Genomic DNA, 21,275 nt, shown 5'->3' with positions numbered 1-21,275 from the left:
TTTACCTATTAATATATATATAGATTATCCAATTAAGGTAAGAAATTGTTATTTTGGTGTTTTAATATCTTTTGGTAATCTATTCTGCTTTAAGTAAGTCTACTTAATAATAATAATAATAATAATAAAGCACAATTGTTTTCATAGCACTTTATCTGCAGATCTTTTCTTTTACAATTATCTTTAAGTTTGCTATGATTCTTGTCAATCTCTAAAAGAAACGTTCTTTGATTGTAGAGTTTTTCTAGAGCAATGAGCACATGCTGATAAATTTCTCCCAAGGAAGCTTGCTGCAAAGTTATTTTTTGGGGATTCATCATGCGGAGTGTTTCGTCCCCTAATGGTTCTGGAAGGGAGTTGAGAAAGGTATGCTTGGCATTAACATCATCCATACCATTAAAAGAGTAGTATCTCCTTGACATTCTGTCAAAATGTTTCTCTAAATCTTTCCTTTCAAATGAGCAACATTTCATCAGCAAGAATTCTTCTCGTGCTACTTCTATATAATGGGTTGCAGAACCAAGAAATTCATTATGTACAATCATGAAGAAATCTTCTAGTGTGTTGCATTGAGTTGTCTGGCTTTGCCTGTATTCTCCTAAATTATTATTATTATTGTAGGGTCCCAATTTGTAGCCCAAGCCCAAAACCTATGGAGTCTTGGCCCAATGTGCCCAATACAATGAATTTGTAGAGAATGGGTCAAAGAACTAGGTCCTAATGAGTTGAACAACGGCTAGTATTAAATTGCATGATGATCAAACACAAATAAAGGATGCTGATATCAATTGACTTTCAATTCGAGGAGGTCAGACTTGTATATAATGATCACTCTTGGATATCTGAATGATTTAGATTGCTATAATCTTTTTCTCTCTCTATTTTTCGATCCCCTTCTCATGGAGGGTCTCTTACTTTATATAGCTTATTTTGGGTCATCTTGATCCAACACTTGTTGATTATCTGAGTCCCTACTTGAGTGCTCGTCCCATCAAACACCCCTTTCAGCCTTCTGTGAGTTGTGGTAGCCAAGGCAATATTGTTCAAAGGTCTTCTCCACATAAATGCAGCCAAAAAAGTAGCTGCAATGCATTTAATGCGGTGGTAGTAGCTTTTCCTTAGATATTTTTGAGTTTCCTTCTTTCTCGTATGTTCATGAGACACATTCTTATCGCTAGAGCCTTTTGGAGGGTCACTCTAATTTCTAGAATACACACTTAGGCTACATTCGTCGTATCTGAGGAGGGATTCCTCCTCGGATCATCTTCCATTCATTCCCTACTTATGAGACTTTAACTTGGAATCCCTTAACAACTATTTGCTCCTTCTCAAACTTGTCAATGTCCCGGATAAAGCCCAAAGCCCAATATATGATCTTGGGCACTTACCCCTACAATAGCCCCTCAAAATTCCGGTTTTTCCCTCTTATTCGAGGAGGAAAAGTGGGGTTTTGATTTTGAAGGGATAAGACCCACTAATTCTTTGATTCACACGTGTGGGAATGCGGTTTTATGCACCTCATAATTGTCACTGACGCTTCGTAGCCCACGAGGCATTATTAATTACTCTAGGTGGCTTTATGTCTCTCGCATCCAAGGGTGAGGCACTAATCTAACGGTTGACATTTTTCCTAGAATTTTGAGTGAGAGTATTCCCACTTACTCTCTCCCTCTATATAAAGTCTTAAGGGAAACCATTTTCCTCTTTTCTTCAAAAACCTTCAAGTGCTCCAGAGAATTCCAGTGCCTCGTCTCACAAAACACTCTAAATTCCTAAGTCTCCACAGCTATTTCTTGTAAGAAGTTTTCGCGAATCTTTCTAAAAGTTTCAAAGATTTAGCATATGTGTTTCTGTAAGTCTCTCATTTCTTTATATTCTTCTTTTTTCTTCTCGGCCTTTTTCTTTTTATAAACCTTTCTCTGCGTCATTTCTGGTCACTTAGATGGGTAGGTTCAAGCACCTAGTAGATTCACCAGCCGTTATGGAGGGTTTTAGGGCTAGATACCATATCCCACAAGGAGTGGGTTTAGAATATTGTCCTCCAGACCGAATACTCACTAACAGAGAGATGGGTTAAGTCGTCATTCCCATGATTACTTTCATAGAGGGAGGAATAACGCTTCCCATGGGTAGGATAACCAGGGATTATTTGCTTAACCACAAATTGACCCCCCACTAGTGCGCCGCGAATATGTTCTGAGTTTTAGGGTGCGTAGATGCTCTAAACGACCAAATGAACCTCGGCCTCACATGGCACAACGATGCTTATTTGTACAAGTGTCACTCCCTTTCCGGGGGATATTATCTCAAATCTTGGTCCGACGAGGTGAGATTGATATCTTGCCTTCCTAAGTCCAACAAAGGCTTGAACGACGATTATTTGGTCGTTTCCGAGGAATGGCATGACGGTCTTCACTGCCCAGTTAGGGCAGGAACACCAGGTGGGGTACTCTAGGATCAGGTCCCTTGACTGAGATCTTAGTCTTCTGAGCTTTCCCTTTACTTGCTTTTAGTTTTTTTTTTCTCGGATTAATCACAATTTCCCTTTCGGATGTTTTGCAAATAAAGATCACATCACTCTGAAGATCAGTTTGGTCAATGTTCAAGCTCTTAATTACCTCCTAAGGTCAGAGATTTTCATGAGTAAAGATGGACAGTTGCGGGCTGTTCATCTGATTTTGGACTACGAGTCGTTGTCTCGCATCTTCCAGGACGTAGGCCAGGCAATAAGGGCCAGGAGTCCCAGATTGGCTTGGATTGACGTCTCCAAGCCGGGATTTTTAGCTTGGAGAGACCTCCCACTTGTTTAGCGCCCCATTCAGCGTGTTCTTCAAGGGGCAGCTACTCCAAGAGAGGAGATATATTCTACTCACTCATCCTTCGAAGCTGAGATTAATCAATTTCACTTTAATGAGGAAGGTAAAGTGTCACAAGGCCAGTAGAGCTCTCGGACTCTGACGCTGATCTTGACCGATTCTCTGCGGCACATTCTCCGAGGTTGATAGTTGCTCAGATCGGATACCAGCTAAGAAGTCGAAGAAGAAGGCATGGATTTGAAGCAAAGGTCCAGCTTAAAGGGCCTGATGGCCAATAGGAACAAGGGACAAACCGCCAGAGATGTCCCCAAGGTACAAGTTCCTCCTAGCCTTCCTCATCCTTCCCTGCCTTCCACTGACCTCGGGTTACAGGCCAATCCGAATCTGAGGAGGAAAAGGACAGTTGATGATTTGGAGGAGGGCGAGGTCAGTCCTCAAAAGGGGGTCAAACAGCAGAAGAAGACCAGAGAGCCTAAGGATAAGAGGGCCAAGTCCGTGGACAGCCAGGATGAGGCTGTAGTGCGATGAGGGCAGCGTACTTGGTCCCCTCGACTCGAGATAGATGGTGCTCCCATTTCTTGGGACGCCACGATTTGGGAGTCTTAAAGGGGATAGGCTACATACCTCACCGAGGCCTTACAGTAGCCCCTTCTCCTCCCCCGAGATATGGATGGGCTCAGGAATACCAGGCAGTCGAACCTCTTCATGTCGTTGAAGAGGGACCTTGTGATGGTAAATCAAACAACATCCTTCTTCATATAAATTTTAGATTCTATGTTCATTCACATATTGCATATATTTTAATAACCCTTTCGCTACATTTATGTAGGTTACTCAACAAATTTATGTGGCTGAGGAGTGGGTTAGGAATGCCCACGATGAGGTGAGTGCTGCTCAGGTTCAGTCCTGCCTTGAGGCTGAAAAAGCTGTCAGAGTCCTTAGGCAGGAAAAGGAGAGCTTCTTCGAGAAGGTTAAAGAGGCTATCCAAGCTCGCGATAGTGCCGAGGCGGGCCTGAAGACCACTGGAAGGTAGGCCGAGGATATGTGCCAGAAGCTGCACGTAACAGAGATAAATATGGCCACCGAAAAGCAATTAGTCTTAGATCTCAAGGCGCAGCTGCAAAAAGCCAAGGAGGTAGCTCGGGTGGCCAGGGAAGCAGTTGAGGCCGCGATGAAGGCATCCTATGAGCATGGGGTGCTGGACATGGAGAACAGGCTGACAGAGGAGGTGGTTGTAGTTTGTAGGGATTACTGCACCGAGTCCTAGGGAGTGGCGATGGACCGGGCGAGAGTCCCTGCAAATTTCGAGCTAAGGAGGGCTGAGAATATCTTCTTCCCAGAGGATATTCGAGAGATTCCTGAGTCGGACCCTCCTTCTGAGAAGCTCCTTTCTACCCAGGCCCCCCTTCCTAACATCGACGTTCCTGAGGGGGCAAGAGTGGATAAGGAAGCTCAACCACCAACGAAGGATAAGCCTTCCGAAGACTCCCTCACAATCAGGGATGTAGTCTCGCAGGCCGAGAATGCGGAGTCTAAGTCCAAAGCCGATGGTGCTCATTTCGAGGCTACTGATCCTAAGAAAGATCCCCTCAAAGACAAGGCCTAGAATTCTAGATATAGGATTTTCTTTTGTAGCTCTCTTTTTTCTTTCCATTCTTGTGGCTTCTGCCACTACTTGTAATATAATTTCTTTTAAATTAATGAATGAACTTTTTTTTCTATTCCTTGGGTCTTTGCTTTCATTGCTTCCATTTTTATTGTTATTGCAAACAAGCTTGAACTGTTGTTGCTTCATTTCCAACAGTAATTCATTGTTGGCATTTCAAGAAATCTAACTAAGTACAAGCAAGATAGAGTTATTTTACGTTTCTAATACGAATTAACTCTTACGTAGTGAATGTTGAATCTGAAGGTAATAAGTAACATACCTTATAACTTAATTTCTATTTAACGTTTATAATGGTGTTCTTGAGTGTCAAAAGTAGTTAATTTCCCCCTAAGCCTGTGGTTCGAGGAGCCATGCAAGGCTTAGATTCTATTTAACACTTGAGTAGGTGTCAAAAGTTATTAATTTCCCCTAAGCCTATGGTCCAAGGAGCCATGCAAGGCTTAGGTTCTGTTTAACACTTGAGTAGATGTCAAAAGTTATTAATTTCCCTAAACCTGTGGTCCAAGGAGCCATGCAGAGTTTAGGTTCTGTTTAACACTTGAATAGATTGAGAGACAAGAAGCACGATGCCTTTATACAACAAAAGAACTTATTGAGAAAGGAAATTTTCATTAATAATAGTACATTTTCAGGTTGTTTTCATTTCAAGGGTGTGGTATTACATGCTCATCTAAATCTTCTAGAAAATATGCCCCTATACCAGGCACTGAGGTAATGCGATATGGTCCTTCCTAATTGGGTCATAGCTTTCCCCATGCTGGGTTTTTTGCAATGCCTAGAACTTTCCTCAACACTAAGTCACCAGGCACTAGTGGCCTTAGCTTTACTTTGGCATCATAACCTTGCTTGAGTTTGTGTTGGTAGTACGCCAATTGGACCATTGCTCTTTCTCTTCTTTCTTCAATAAGATCTAAGCTTTTCTCTAGTAGCTCATTATTGCTGCTTGGACAGAATGAGCTGGTCTTTAGCGTTGCAAAGCCCGTTTCTAGAGGAATAACAGCCTCAGCCCCATAAGTCATCGAAAAGGGGGTCTCTCCTGTTGATCTGCGAGGTGTGGTTCGATACGTCTACAGGACATGTGGCAGTTCTTCCACCTATCTTCCCTTCGCGTCATCTAACCTTTTCTTAAGTTCGTTCACTATGACCTTGTTAAAAACCTCGGCTTGCCCATTCTCCTGGGGGTAGGCTAAGGTAGAATATCTATTCGTAATTCCCAATTTGCAACAGTACCTCCTGAAGGCCTTACTATCGAACTAAAGACCATTGTCTGAGATGAGGGAGTGAGGGATCCCAAACCGGGTAACAATGTTTTTCTAGACGAAATTTTTGGCATCCACATCTCTGATGTTTGCTAAAGGTTCAGTTTCAACCCATTTAGTAAAGTAGTTAGTGCCGATGAGCAGATACCTTTTGTTCCCTACTGCCTTGGGAAAAGGTTCGACGATATCCAAGCCCCACTAAGCAAATGACCAAGGGCTGGACAGTGGATTAAGGGTCTCTCCTGGTTGATGTATGTTTGGTGCAAATCTCTGACATTGGTCACACTTCTTCACATATTCATATGCTTTTTTCTGCATGTTTGGCCACTAGAAGCCTTGGGTGATGGCCTTATGAGATAAGGACCTACCTCCTGTGTGCCTTCCACAAATCCCTTCGTGTAATTCCTCAAGAATTATTTCTGAGGTCTTAGGGTGTACTCAGAGCAAGTATGGTTTAGAAAATGAACGTTTATACAGCTTCTGGTCCTCAGATAGCCAGAACCGAGAAGTTTTTCTCCGTATCTTATCAGCCTCGGTCTTCTCCTCGGGCAAGATGTCTTCCTTCAAAAACAGTACTAGAGGGTCCATCTAGCTAGGTCCTACTCTGACCTGGTGGATATGGATCACTTCTCTCTTCATCACTGAAGGTTTGTATAAATCTTCCACAAGGATGACTCGGGGTAAACTTTGAGCCGAGGAGGTAGCAAGCGTGGTCAAGGAGTCGACATGTGTGTTTCCACTTCTAGGGATATGCAGTAAGCTAAAAGAATCGAAACGTGACTATAGGTGTTTAACTTGGTCCAAGTATCCTTGCATTCTTTCGTCTCTTGCTTCTAATTCCCCATTCACTTGGCCAACGACCAGTCTTGAGTTCGAGAACATGTTTACTGCTTTTCCACCCAGTTTCTGAACCATAGACATCCCCTCCAATAGGGCCTTATATTCAGCCTCATTATTCGTGGCCAAGAAACCCAATCTTAGTGATTTTTCAATGGTAATCTTTTCAGGAGAAATCAAAACTAGCCCCACTTCAAAGCCGGTTCGCTGCGCCATCAACATATACTTTCCAGCATGTGGGCCCTTGTAGAGAGATTGCGCCAATTGATTTTTCATCCATGTCTTGCGTCTCTGCTTCTTCTTCTAATAAGGGTTCAGCGAATTCAGTCACCAAATCCGCGATGACTTGGTCCTTGACGGAGGTATGAGGCATGTACTTGATGTCAAAAGCCTCTAGAATCGTGCCCCACTTAGCAACTCTCCCTATATAATCAGCACTCTAAAGTATGGACCTAAGCGGAAGCTAGGCTAGAACGATAACTGTGTGTGCCTGGAAGTAATGGAAAAGCTTTCGTGTAGCTTGAACCACCGCTAGGATGGCCTTTTCTAGTGGCAAGTAACGGATCTCAACTTCATGCAATGATTTGCTCATATAATAAACTAGTTGTTGTACGCCATCGTCCACTCATATTAGCACTAGGCTTACTGCATGAGGGGCCACAGCGATGTAGGTGAACAAGACTTCATCGGACTCGGGACTAGACATGATTGGTGGCCGGGATAGATATTCTTTAAGTTGTTGGAAGGCCAAAACACATTTCTCGGTCCATTCAAATCCCTTCCATTTATTCATCAAGAGGAAGAAGGGTCTGCACCTATCTACCGACCGAGAAATAAAACAGTTTAAAGTAGCAATCATTTCGGTAAGCCTTTGGACCTCCTTGGGATTCCGAGGTGGTTGTAGACTGTTGATAGCCTTGATTTGATCGGGATTGACCTCGATTCCCCTATGGGTCACCATATAGCCCAAGAATTTGCCTGATACTACCCCAAATGAACATTTTAAAGCATTAAGACGCAACTTGTGTCTCCTTAAAATTTCAAAGATGTCTTCGAGGTCTCTCACGTGCTCGGATACCACCTTTCTCTTTACCACCATGTCATCTATATAGACTTCAATACTCTTGCCCAACTACGGCTCAAACATTCTGGTCATCATCCTCTGGTAGATGGACCCTGCGTTTTTCAAACCAAAAGGCATCACCTTGTAATGGTAGTTTCCAATGGGGGTGACAAAAGCAGTTTTCTCTTGGTCATCCACGACCAGTGGTATCTGATGATATCCTTGAAAGGCGTCTAAGAAGCTCATCTGAGGATGGCCTGCGGTTGCATCTACCAACCGATCTATCCGAGGCATAGGGAACAGATCTTTTGGGCAGGCTTTATTCAGATCCGTGAAGTCTACACAGACTCGCCACTTTCCGCTCTTCTTCTTTACCACTACGGTATTGGCTAACCACTCAGGGTAAAAAACTTCCTTGATAGCCCCTGCTCTTTTAATCTTCATCACCTCGTCCCTAACAGCGTTAGCATGCTCCTTCGACGGGCGCCGAGGTGGTTGCTTCTTGGGAGTAATGGATGGGTTAGCATTTAGATGGTGGCATATGAAGTTCGGATTAACCCCTGGGGCCTCGTAGGCATCCCACGCAAATACATCCACGTTTTCTCTGAGAAACCCAATTAGCTCTTCTCTCTCTTGGGGAGGTAGTTCCGAGTCGACTTGAAAGAACCTTTTCGAATCATTGCCAACAGCAACCTTTTCTAGGTCCTCGCACTTTGCTTCCTTGGTTGATCCATTACCGGGCAATGCCGGGGTTGTTGATTGCTATAATCCCCTTTTAACGGAGGCAAAGGACTCAGCATTGGATCGGTTTGAGATGGTAGCCACCATGCACTGTCTGGCCATGGACTGATTCCCCACAATCTCTTTAACCTAGCCTTCCGACAGATACTTCACCTTCTGGTGCAGGGTAGAAGAGACAGCTCTTAAGGCATGAAGCTAAGGTTTAGCCACAATAGTTATGTAGGGTGAATAAGCGTCAACTACAATGAAATCCACCTCCACCACGTTCGAATCGGCTTGTATGGGTAGTCTAATCTAGCCTCTTGGAGTAACGGTCTTTCCCTCGAAACTTACTAGAGGGGAATCATACGACGTTAGGTCCTCGGGTTTTAAGTTCAGCCCCTTGTACAGGTTGGGATACATTACTTCCACAGCACTACCCTGATCAACCAGCACTCTCTTCACATCATATCCTCCTATCCTGAGTGTGACTACTAGAACATCATCATGGGGTTAGATGGTTCCGATCTTATCTTCGTCCAAGAAGCCCAGCACCGGTGAGGCTTCCTTCTTGGCTTTTTTGCACTCCCGATTGTTGTCCTTGGTGGATAGCCAAACCACAGACATCACTCTAGAAGGACAAGAGTCGATTCTTCCCGGAGCAGCAAGAATGACATTTATCATGCCTATAGGAGGTCTTAAGGAGGTGTCTCTCCGGGACTCCGGATTTGCCTGTCCTTGTTGACCACTAGAATGATGCAGGAGGTGCCTTAATTTTCCCTCTCGGACCAGCTGGTCCAAGTGATTCCTTAAATTCCTGCAGTCCTCGGTGGTGTGCCCTGGTTCTTGGTGGTATTGGCAATATAGGTTTTGGTTGCACTTCATGGGGTCTCCTGCCATCTTATTTAGCCATTTGAAGAATGACTCGTTCTTGATCTTCTCCAAAACCTGATGCACTAGATCTCGGAACACAGCATTGATTGTTTGCATTGGATCTTGGATTATCCTGCAAAGTCTCTCCTTGGTTGGTTGTTGTTATTAAATCAGTCTAACCTAAAGTCCCTCCTCTCCTGAGGGACAATCTTTGCTTTACCTTTACCCAATTGCTGGTCTTCTTCAACCCTTTTATACTTGTCAATCTGGTCCATGAGCTGGCACAAGCTAGTGACAGGCTTTCCTGTTAAAAACTTTCTTAAACCATGCTCGGTTGGGAGACCACTCTTAAAGGTATTGATGGCAACGTCATCAAAGTTACCCTCTATCTTGTTGTACATGTCCTAGTATCTGTCCGAGTATGCTTTCAGGGTCTCCTTTTCTCGCATGGACAAAGACAGTAGAGAATTCAAGGGCCGAGGAACCCTGCTACACGTGATGAAGTGAGAGCCAAAGGCCTGGGTTAGCTGCTTAAAGGAACCTACGGAATTTGGCCTCAAGCCATCAAACCATCTCATTGCCACTGGTCCCAAGCTAGACAGAAATACTTTGCACATCAAAGCCTCGTCTTTGGAATGGACGACCATCCTCTAGTTAAATTGGCTTACATGCTCTACAAGGTTCGTTCGACCATTGTACATGGTGAATGTAGGTTGATAGAATCGCTGAGGGAGCTTAGCCCCTTCTATCTTACATGTGAAGGGTGACTTAGAGACCCGATCTAACGCCTTGCTCATGGCGTCGTTTACTAGGCCTTTACGAGATAGACTTTTATGTCTGCGTTTATGGTGGTGCTCTTCCTCATAAGAAAAGGTCTCACTCATTGGGATTCTTGACCTTTGCCTATAATTGTCGTCCCCTTCATCATTAGAGGACGTATCTAAACTGGAAGGGGACTGCTTCCATTGCGCACGACGTAGTTTCTTTTTTAAGTCGTCGATCTCCTACTGGAAGGCTTTATTACCGTCTTGCCTTTGGGACACGTGACTTCCCGCCCTAGAATGGCTTCTGCTTGTATGGGTAGTGCACACACTACCCTCTTGATACCTGTCCCGATCTCTTTCCCGTTCAAGATTAAGAAAGTTGTCCTGCCGTTGAGAACCTGCAGGCTTCGTTTAGTGTGGACCTGATCCCTCCATGTTTAACCGTTGCACTCACTGATGTACAAGTTCTTCCCACAGACGGTGCCAATTGTAAGGTCCCAATTTGCAGTCCAAGTCCAAAATGTATGGAATCTTGGCCCAATGTGCCCAATACAATGAATTTGTAGAGAATGGGTCAAAGAATTAGGTCCTAATGAGTTGAACAACGGCTAGTATTGAATTGCATGACGATCAAACACAAATAAAGGACGCTGATATCAATTGACTTTTAGTCTGAGGAGGTCAGACCTGTATATAATGATTACTCTTGGATATCTGAATGATTTAGATTGCTATAATCTTTTTCTCTCTCTATTTTCCGATCCCCTTCTCATGGAGGGTCTCTCACATTATATAGCTTCTTTTGAGTCATCTTGATCCTACACTTGTTGATCATCTGAGTCCCTACTTGAGTGCCCGTCCCATCAGACACCCCTTTCAGCCTTCTGTGAGTTGTGGTAGCCAAAGCAGCACTGTTCAGAGGTTTTCTCCACATAAATGAGGCCAGAAAAGTAGCTGCGATACATTTAATGCGGTATTAGCAGTTTTTCCTTAGATATTTTTGAGTTTCCTTCTTTCTCGTATTTTCATGAGACACATTCCTATCACTAGAGCCTTTTGGAGGGTCACTCTAATTGCTAGAATACACACTTGGGCTACATTCGTCGTATCCGAGGAAGGATTCCTCCTCAGATCATCTTCCATTCATTTCCTGCTTATGAGACTTTAACTAAGAATCCCTTAACAACTATTTGCTCCTCCTCGGACTTGTCAATGTGCCGAATAAAACCCAAAGCCCAATATATGATCTTGGGCCCTTACCCCTACAATTATTATTATTATTATTGTTATTGTTGTTGTTGTAGTTCCATTTTATTTTCATTTTTAAGCTTAGGCAAATGAGTACACAATCCTTTTATCGGTTTATTTTCCTAAATTTTTGTTTTGAATTTTCATGCTTAGCAACGGTAGAAATGGAAAATTTTTTACCAATTGCAAATTTCCACTTCATGCTACAATCAATTCCAAAATATTATGTGGTACTTAGTGGGTCCCAATATTGTTATGAAAAGTTACTTAACAGTACAAATTACAAAGAATATCAACGGAGGTGTTTTTTTTTTAAGAAGAAAACCTTGAATTTTCATTAAAAAAATTTAGTCATGATTGACAATAAGAACATCATTAAAGTGTGAAGAAACATCATTTATCTATACCAATAAACCTCTAAGATTCCATTCAAAGTTCACTAGACAGAGGCCTCGTCCAAAAAATATATTTCCTCTCATTTTACTTGGCTACGAAAATAAATATTTTTAATTGATATATTATAGGAAAATATTTCTTAAGAGATAAGACATAAGAGTATCAATAAATTAAGGACAAAACTTAGGAACAATACCTTAAGTGCTATTCCTTAGGTTCCTCACTTAAGATTAAGCCATATGGCTACTTATCAAAATTATACACTTCTATTCCATGAGAAAAAATTCACATGACAAAATCTTAATAGGAGAACCTAAGAAACAACACCTAAGTATTGTACCTAAGTCTTGCCCATAAATTAATACAAGTTACAATCTCTTTCTTCTTAACTAAATAAAAAGTACATTTATATTTATTTCTCATCCTTCCAATTTTCTAACAAACACATGACAGAAAACTGAAATCTTACCCTTGTTGATTAGTTTACTTTAAAGGAGCGTTCATTTTTATATATGGCCCCAAGTTTAATTACATGAGCATAAGTGCACCATCTAACACTTCCAAGTATTTCTAGATATTTTTTCTTTCTATTTTTTTTTAATCATTTTATTCAAGTTGGCCAAGTTTTTACATGTTACTAAATTTTAAACATCGTTTCGGCAAAGTTTTGAATTACATCCCATTATAAAAGCTACTTGTAACTTGCTAGTTCAATTACTGAATTGTAAGCAATTAGGGATGGCAAAAAAACTCCAACCCAGTCCAACCCTAATGGGTCGGGTTTTACCCAACCCACGAAGCAAATGGGGCAGATTCGAGTTTTATAAACTTAACCTGTAGCGGGTTCGGGTTGGGTTTAGGTATTATGCATACCCGGCCCAAACCCGAGTTGTATATATAATATTATTAAAAAAAATTAAAAACCTAGGTATAAATACTTCTCTATCACTTCTAAAAACATTTCCTTAACCCTAATTTCTCACCTCTCAACTGCCTCTCTCTTTTTCACTCTTAGACACTCCTCCCTCTCCCTCACTCTCTTTCTCTCACTTACTACCACCGGTCCTTCCTCCACCTCACCGGTCTCGTCGGTCCCTGCCTCCCTCACCAAGTGGCGAGGTGGTTCATCCACCTCACCGTAGAGATTGCTAGCTCCTCCCTCACCACGCCGCTTACTCCTCCATCTTGCCATAGATGCTGCTCACTCCTCCACCTCACCGTAGACACCACTCCTTCCTCCTTACCTCTCTCACCTCGCCTTCATTGGAAAAATGAGGGATTTTTGTTGGTTTTTCGTGGTTCTATTTTGGAGTTTTGGAGGAGTTGAAATAGAGGTAGGCTCAAACTCTAATCTGATCTGTATTTTTTTTTTTTAATTTTTTTTTATGAAAGATCTTATCTGTATTAATGGTCTTAAACTTTGATATGTTGGGGGGTTTTTCATGGTTTTGTTTTTGGAGTTTTGGAGGGGTTGAAATAGAGGTAGGCTTAGACTTTGATTTGATCTGTATTATTGAGCAGAATATTTGTGCTTTTTACTTTGTTTTGCATGGTTCTTGTGATGGTTTCTATTCTACACGGTTTAAAGATTCAAACAAATATTTTTTTTATTGGGCCATGGATTAGGCCTTAGGTGGCGGGGCCCGTGGAGCTTGACCGGGTGGGTTTGGGGTTAGAAAAAAAACCCGTTTATTAAATGGGATGGGTTCGAGTTTCAGAGTCAGGTTGCGGGTCAAATTTGGGCATAAAGAAACCCGCCCCAAACTCGACCCATTGCCATTCCTATAAGTAGGGATGGCAATTTTTGCTCGACCCACGGGTACCTAGCCTGGCTCGACCTAATGGGTCGGGTTTTACCTAACTCAGTAAAGAATAAGGTCGGGTTTGGGTTTTTTAAAAAAAAACCCCGAAACGAGTCCGAGCCGAGTTCGGGTTTTATTAAAACCCGGCCCGAACCCGGACTCAGACCCGACCTAGTTATATACTTATATCCTAAATTACTAAAATATCCCTATATGTGTGTGTATATATAAATATATATATATATATATATATATATTGACCCTAAAACTAAAATTTCAGCTCATACTCACTCACAGCCGCCTCCCCCTCTCATCTCACTCGGACTCAATTTCATCTCACAGCCACCTCTCTTCTCTCCCACTCTCACTCACTCTCAATCTCACAATTCACAATCTGAGTCAAAGAAACTTCTTGCAGCTGCCTCTATGTGTCTAATTTACTATTCCTACAAATTCATCCATAGAAAGTTAGCAAAAATGCTAGTACAAACAACACAAAGCCAGCCAATTAAAAGCTAACCCCATTATGCACCACCAGCAATAAATGGCATACCTGATAAGCTTCTGGACCCTCAGCATTAACACTAGCATGAAAAACCACATATTGCATGTCTGTCAATGTGCAAACAGTATCAAAGAGAAGCTTTGGCCTATCTTTACTCTAGATAGTAACCACAAAGTAGTCTTTGTCGTGCCAATTGACAACATTCACATTAGGTCTTTTGTTCTCATCCAAGGCATCATCGTCAACTCGTTCATAATCCCTACCATCAAACATCATCTGATGAAGCCGTCTCGCAGTGTGTTTGATCCCATGAGACACCATAGTCTTAGCTTCACTGGATTTGCTGTTGCCTTAAGTACATTCCCACTACCAACAATAACAATGGCGGACACAGCAATGCCGTTGAGTTCTTCTTCAGGTCTCGTGGCATTCAACCTCTCTTCAAGTCTTGTTGGGCTTCAATTCTTTTTTTGTTCTTTTTTGGTTGGGCCACAATTTGGGCCCCTGCATGGGCCCAAATTTGGTTGGGCTAAAAGGGGCTCGCGAGGCTCTGTGAGCGGATCTAGGCTTCGAAAAAAAATTCATTTAATAATCGGGCAAGGTTCGGGCCAGCAAGTCGGGTCCAAGTATGAAAAAACCCAGCTTGAACCCGGCCCATTGCCATTCCTACCTATAAGCAATTGCTGGTTTTTCTATAGTTACCTAAATCCATGGAAGCTAATTTCTTATCACACAACCCAATATTGATTAAATGCATGGTATAGTTTTAGGGATTAATTACCATTAAAATAAAATAAAATGCCTAATCCAAGTAGCTATCTTTTGGCATTTAATCTCTTCTTTTATTTCCCTCATATCCCTTTTCCACCTAAGTATTATAATGCTTCAAATACATAAATATTTATAATTAATAAAGAGAGGCCTCTCTCCTCCTTGTTTCATTCTCAGAAATTAGAATCACTTTGACAACAATCATAGATAATTTTTTTACTCAACTAATTTGCCAACTATGTAAGAAACAACTTTTTTAACATGGTTCCTTTCTCCTAAAACGGTTAAGGATGGTATATAAGAGGAACTCCCAAATATTTGTTCACTAGATGATGTTCACTGAAAAGACATCAAGGGGTTTCTCATTACATTGCAACCTCATGTCTCAGATTTCTTCTGAATTACCAAACATTACAAATTAAATTCCAAAAATAGCACAACATTTTTTGAATTGCTGCTTTGTAAGGGATCATGTGAAGAGATTCACAATTGGCGAGCTATTTTAAATCACCCATTTTTGCTGCAACTAAATGAGCAGGGACAGAACCAGGATTCAAACTTAGGGGGGGCCAAAGTTCTTTATTCAAGAATTTTAAAAAGTTGGAATATTAATACTAGAGGTTGACAACAATGCATTATTAGTATTATTTTCTTTCTGTATTTTTTATTTTCTTTTTTTTAAAATCAATGATAGATATTTATAATTAAGAGTTCTGTAAGTTAATTGGCAAATCTTGATAATTTCAAGGTCTAATTGAGGTTAGACCAATTCTTTATTCTATCCACATTATAATTTTTTTTTTAAACCTATTTATTATTTTCACATAATTCTATACCTAATAACTTCATAATGCTATATATAAAAGATTCAAAAAAAATAATAATAATACAAAAACTATAGTTAAAAGTTCAAATCCATGTCCAATATTACATTAATAAAACAACTAAGATAATGGTTAATCAACATCATGCACTAATTTTCAATAAAAAAAGGGTGAGACAGTTATTGGTGTCTTGGTTAAGGATTTTTTTTTTTTATTTTAATAATTACTTGGTTAAGGTTGAGGTAGCATAAATATGTGAGATCTTTTCCTTTAAAAAATTGTCATTTTGTAAATGTAGTAAAAAATGAAAAGAAAAAGAGTTTTGTTAAACAATCACTTGATAATGAACGGTAACTTTGAGTCTTCAACTAATTAAAAAATAAATGGTTTCCCATCACTACATTTGTGGGGGAAGATTGATCCGCAGTCAGTTTGTCCGCTTTGGGGCTGAAGGACCCGCACGGCTTTGTTTTTTGCAAGCGACGTGAGCAGTTTTTGAGACTTGCTCCCACATTGAAGAAAGATGCGCCCCACTCATTCCTTATAAGCCTTGGCTGAAGGCAAGAGTGTACCACTACTACACATGTGTAGTGTAGTAGTGGTACACTCTTCGTGAAATGGGATTTTCTGGTGATTGTTCAAAAAGATTGAAGAGGTTTCAAGCCTTATTAACGGTTTTATGAAACGTTTTAACTCTCCATACGTGCCTTTTGATGAAATATAACCCTATGGGTATAAATAGAGGCTTATGTTCACTTGAAAAAATAATTAATTCCACAAAATAGTAAGTTTGAGAGAAACATAAGAAATCCAATGGTCATTCTCCAGAATTGCTATCTGTAAAACCCAACATCTTGGTTGTATCCTAAAGACAACTTTGCAATAACCCTTTAGCAACAAAAGTGCCCGGGGGGGGGGGGGATATTGTCTTAGGAAAATGATATAATGCCTCCAAGTTATCTATTTTTTGTTTGTATTTTGTGTTAACCATGTTCTTCCATTATTACTTTGTGTAATATCCCCAACAGATCTTAGTGATGCTTGCTACTAAACTAATTTTTAATATCTCAAAATGTTTATGTTTCTTTACTCTAATTTATTTTACTTTTTCTTTATAATATATATATACAACATTCTCCAAAATTCCCCAATTCAAAATAAATAATATCTATAACATAACATAATAAATACTATCTATTACAACACTACAAATCATAGAAGCTTTTAGCAAAAGACTGAACCTAAACAATTCAAAAAATAACTAAGCAACATTCCCCATTTTTTGTTTTTTTCAAGGGAACATGCTAGACACAAGTAAATGAGATTCTATTTAGAATAGAATTTCTATAACCTGTCTGTAGATAGTATTTCTTCATTCCGCATTAGTTAAATTTTTTTGGTACAAGCAGAAGGGTTTTGCTTGCCTGAAACCGCAGGTCGGACGTTAACACAAGTGGAAGTAGCAGATCCACTTCCCTTGTATGCGAGATCAATGTAAGCAACCACCACTTGTTGGCACGGTACACTCTTACTGCAAACAAGCTTCACAGCTTCCAATGTTGAAGAAGTTCCTGTAATGTTCTTGAAGCTAACATTGTTGATCTTAACATTAGAGGGAGACTGAAAACAAAACAAACAAACAAAAAATCCATCCAAAAATTTGATATTAGAATATGTAATTTGTTTATCCTTTTTTTAACTTCTAACATCAAAATGTGTGTATATATTTGTGATATTTATAATAACCTCATTTGAGCATTGATTGTTTGGGCAGTAGTTTTGATCAATGAGGACAGGATTGCCAACATTGTCCATGATAACATTCTCGAAATGTATATCAGAAGCAGTCCCAGAAGGGGAAGCAGGCCATGTTTTGATTCTAACACCATTTTCTGTATTGCTAAGAGTGGCACCAATAACTCTGATTCCTGAAACAGGTTGTTCGTTTTCGTACCTTCCAAGACTTCCAATGCTAATGCCATGACCAGGTCCACAAGTTACTTGCTTAATAGTAATATCTTGGGTTCCATCACCAATGGAGATGCAATCATCACCTGTTCCAATATTGGCATCGGTAATGTTGATCTGAGATGACCGTCCTATGTGGATTCCATCAGTGTTGGGGCTATCTCCAGGTGCAGTTATGGTAACATGTTGGAATTGCAAGTTCTTGCATTCCAAAAGGTTGATATGGAAAAATTTGCTGTCCTTCGATGTAATGTCTTGGACTATTGAATTAGTGATGAAGTTGAACCTTATATTCTGTTCATGATTACAAGTTAGATAAATTAAACACAAAATATGAATGCTCAAGTTTCATTTAAATATTCACCTAAAAAAATGTCATATTTAGTAAAATGCTAACAATTCAAAAAAAAGTACAAATTGGTTTGGTAATAAATTTTTTAGCATCATTGAATCAACAAAATAAATAGGAAAAATGAAAAAATTATAAGAAATATTATCACATAACAACTTACAACCTAATGTGTTAATGAACGTGGTTGGTACCACTTCAACAATATCATCTTATATAAATAATTCTTATCTTAAACCACATAGACTTTGTCACAACTTGATGACATGTGCAATTGAGATTGGCGAACTATCACTTTCAGATTTAACCATAATTTTTTCTCTATCACTCATAGTCGCATTAGTGTTGTGCACAAAATGTTGTGTCCATACTCCATAGGCTTTCTCACATATAAATGTTGAATTACTTCCTTTGTGAGGTGTGACACATCACTATATAAAATTTATGCCAAATAATTTATATTATCTTTAGCATTCTCTAACATATAAATGCTTGAATTGCTTTTTAGTAATGGATAAAGCTTGTAAAGTTGTAGTGACTATATATATCTAAGTAGAAAATTATGGAAATGTAAATGCTAATTATTTTGAGATTTAAATCTTACAATAGGAAGTATGTCGCAATTGTACTTTTTCGCACAATTATTTTTTTGCCATGCCATTTGTCCTTGGCCATCAAAAACTCCACCGCCTGACATAGTAAGACTGTCAATCCTTTCAAAAACGACCTAACCATCTTTCCCTTTGAAGGATTCAATGTCTGATGGGGCTTGTAGAGTTCCCTGAAGGTTAAACTCAATAGCACCTTTGCATGGACCTAACAAAGTCACTAAACCTAGTTTGTAAGTCCCTGTTGAAATCACAACTTTACTTCCTGCTACTGCACACGCAGCTTTCCAAGCTTGTGTCAAAGCCTAAACACATTATGAGAAATCAAAATCAGCATATTACAATTATTTTTCATGTTAATGTTTTATCAATCTGGTCAGGAAACCAATTGGGTTTTAGTGTAAATAGTGTTTGAACCTAAGTTCTCTTATATGATGTTAAAAGGCTTTAAGAATTAAGTTGAACACACTTTTGATGTTAATTAAGTATGGTTAATTGCACTACACATATTTTTACCTGAGTGATATCGCCATTAGTCTGTGCTCCATATGATTTAACATCAAAGACCTGCCCAGCATTGGTGGACGTCAACAGCAATAGCAAGGAAACTGTTACAATGCTAAAATTCTTTCCCATCTTATTGTTCTTCAATTATTTCCTTGCTATTGCCAGTTTGTTGTATGGAATGATGAATACCCCATTTGGTTTGAAGCTAGTTATACTTCAATACATGAGCTCACCACCATTGAGCTATTCAACTAATGTTAACTAATTTTACGATTGAATTATGCTAAAAAACTTAAGGGATTTAATTCACTTTGCCTTATTTGTCATGCTCTCATTCCCTAAAATCATTCCCTAAAATCAAATCCTTGACACAAAAATGACCATTAACGGTTAAGCAGTAAATCCAAATCCCTTGATTTTCTCTTAGACACAAATGATTGTTAGCAGTTAACCAAGTAAAAGAGTAATGCTAGAGATGCAAACTTTTTTACAAATTTTTTTTACAAACTGCTGATATTGTGGGTGGTTATTGGTAAATGAAAAAGTGATGTTAATAATGAGCCTAGATGAAAATCAGTAAGAAGTTGGCCATGTTAATAATTTATAAAAATATTATAAAATAGTTTGTAGCTGTAGCATTACTTAGGGTAAAAATATCAATTTTAATAAAGGGCGGCATTACGCTCATATAATGCATACATTAAACAAAAATGAAATAGCAAGAAGTGTGGATATATTTAGAGAAATTATGAGGTCCTCATGGTGGACAAGTGTTGTGGTCTACCATTCCAATAAAAGACTTCCACCTGTTTAAAATTATGGAGTTTTAAATAAAAACTGAATACTAACTCAACAATTTAAAAAAGGTGGGAGTCTTTTACTGGACCGGTGGACCACATCACTTGTCCACCATGAGGACCTTATAATTTCTCCAATATTTAGGCTGCTCTAATTTACTAATGCGTATTTATGATATATTTTTGCTAATTCACTCATGCTTGTTTATGATCTTTATTTGGAATGCTAAAAATGAAGCATATAAAGATGGAAAAAAGAGGAGAAAAAGGGCGTTTTTTAATTAATTATTCTTGTATCCATGTGTATATGCACGGGTATATTTAAAAACAATCACAAATATAAACATATATGAGTTCAAATTATAATTAATATTAGAGTTACAATTGACACATTTTCTAAGTTATGAATTTTTTAATATATGTAATAGTTTTTCATTTTATATATATATATATATATATATATAATTTTAAATCTAAATAGATTTTGACTATTCGGTTTTTACACCAAATAATTCACTTATCCTAAAAATTACAAATTAGATAGGACATATGATGCATAATTGAACTTTAATTGAAATCCAATTTAAAATCAAATTGGATTTATATTTTTCAATTTTTGCACCTAATAATTTTCTTGGTACAAAAATTTAAAAACTAGAGAGACAAGTGGCGTAAAATTGAACTCTAGTTTAGAATCTAATTGGACTTTTCTCTAAATTTTGGCTTTAACTATATATATATATATATATATATAGATTCATTCTCAAAAAAACAAAAACTCTATATATATATATATATATATATATATAGACTATTATCACAATTATGATAGATTTTGTTTTCAAAAGAAGGATAGATTTTTTTTTCTTTTTTTTTTGGCCCCGTATTTTGACTTTGGATGAATTATATCAGTCCATAACTTTGAAAAAGAAAAAAGAAAAAGAAAAAAGGCCTTATATTAATATATATGTGATTAAGCGCTTTTCTTGCTACAGTATATTAATTATAATTTAGTGATTATGTTAATTATTTTATTTTTTTTGATAATTAGATAGTTGAGTGAGATTTTTTATTTTTTATTTTTTGAGAGTGAAATTTGAACTCTAGAGATGTCAACTAATTTAGTTACAAGAGTCTTAGCGTGATTATATTAATTATCATATAATGAGGATAATTAATTAATTAATTTTTTTTTATGTCCATTTTTTTCAATTTTTTTTCCTAAATGCAATTTCTTTCTTAATCAATTTGAATGTTGTGTGTGTAAATTTTATTTTGGACCTAAATGAGATTTTCTTCATATGCTCAAATACTTTATTTGATTTATTTGTCTCACCATCAAAATTATAATAATAATGTGGATGCTTGTAAAAAGACTCAAGGGAAAAATAGAAGAGGCATGCCAAGCTGTGGATGCTTGGTCCTTTTCAATTCTTCTTCTTCGTTTTTTTTTTTTTTGGGTTTCTACATTGGGTGCTTGGCAAAGTGTTTATGTAGGC

General features: G+C 38.7%; 1 pseudogene; it reads right to left on the bottom strand.

Moving 5' to 3' along the window:
- Positions 1-16,860: 16,860 nt before the first annotated feature.
- Positions 16,861-19,123, bottom strand: LOC115987244 (annotated as a pseudogene).
- Between the last annotated feature and the right edge of the window lie 2,152 nt (positions 19,124-21,275).

This window comes from Quercus lobata, chromosome 4, assembly GCF_001633185.2.
Source record: "Quercus lobata isolate SW786 chromosome 4, ValleyOak3.0 Primary Assembly, whole genome shotgun sequence".
NCBI classification, from domain to species: domain Eukaryota; kingdom Viridiplantae; phylum Streptophyta; class Magnoliopsida; order Fagales; family Fagaceae; genus Quercus; species Quercus lobata.
The sequence above is the reverse complement of the archived record's forward strand: the minus strand, read 5'-3'. Positions and strand labels throughout refer to the sequence as shown.